Raw genomic sequence first — 323 nt, forward strand, 5'->3', positions numbered from 1 at the left:
TATACCTTATAATGTGGTCATTTGAGGACTATACCTTAGAATGTGGTCATTTGAGGACTATACCTTAGAATGTGGTCATTTGAGGACTATAACATCTAATTTGGTCATTTGAGGACTATACCATATAGTGTGGTCATTTGAGGAATATACCTTCTAATTTGGTCATTTGAGGGCTATGCCTTATAGTGTGGTCATTTGAGGACTATACCTTATAATGTAGTCATTTGAGGACTATACCTTAAAATGTGGTCATTTGAGGACTATACCTTAGAATGTGGTCATTTGAGGACTATACCTTATAATGTGGTCATTTGAGGACTATA

Source organism: Sphaeroforma arctica (assembly GCF_001186125.1).
Source record: "Sphaeroforma arctica JP610 unplaced genomic scaffold supercont1.2033, whole genome shotgun sequence".
Classification (NCBI taxonomy): domain Eukaryota; class Ichthyosporea; order Ichthyophonida; genus Sphaeroforma; species Sphaeroforma arctica.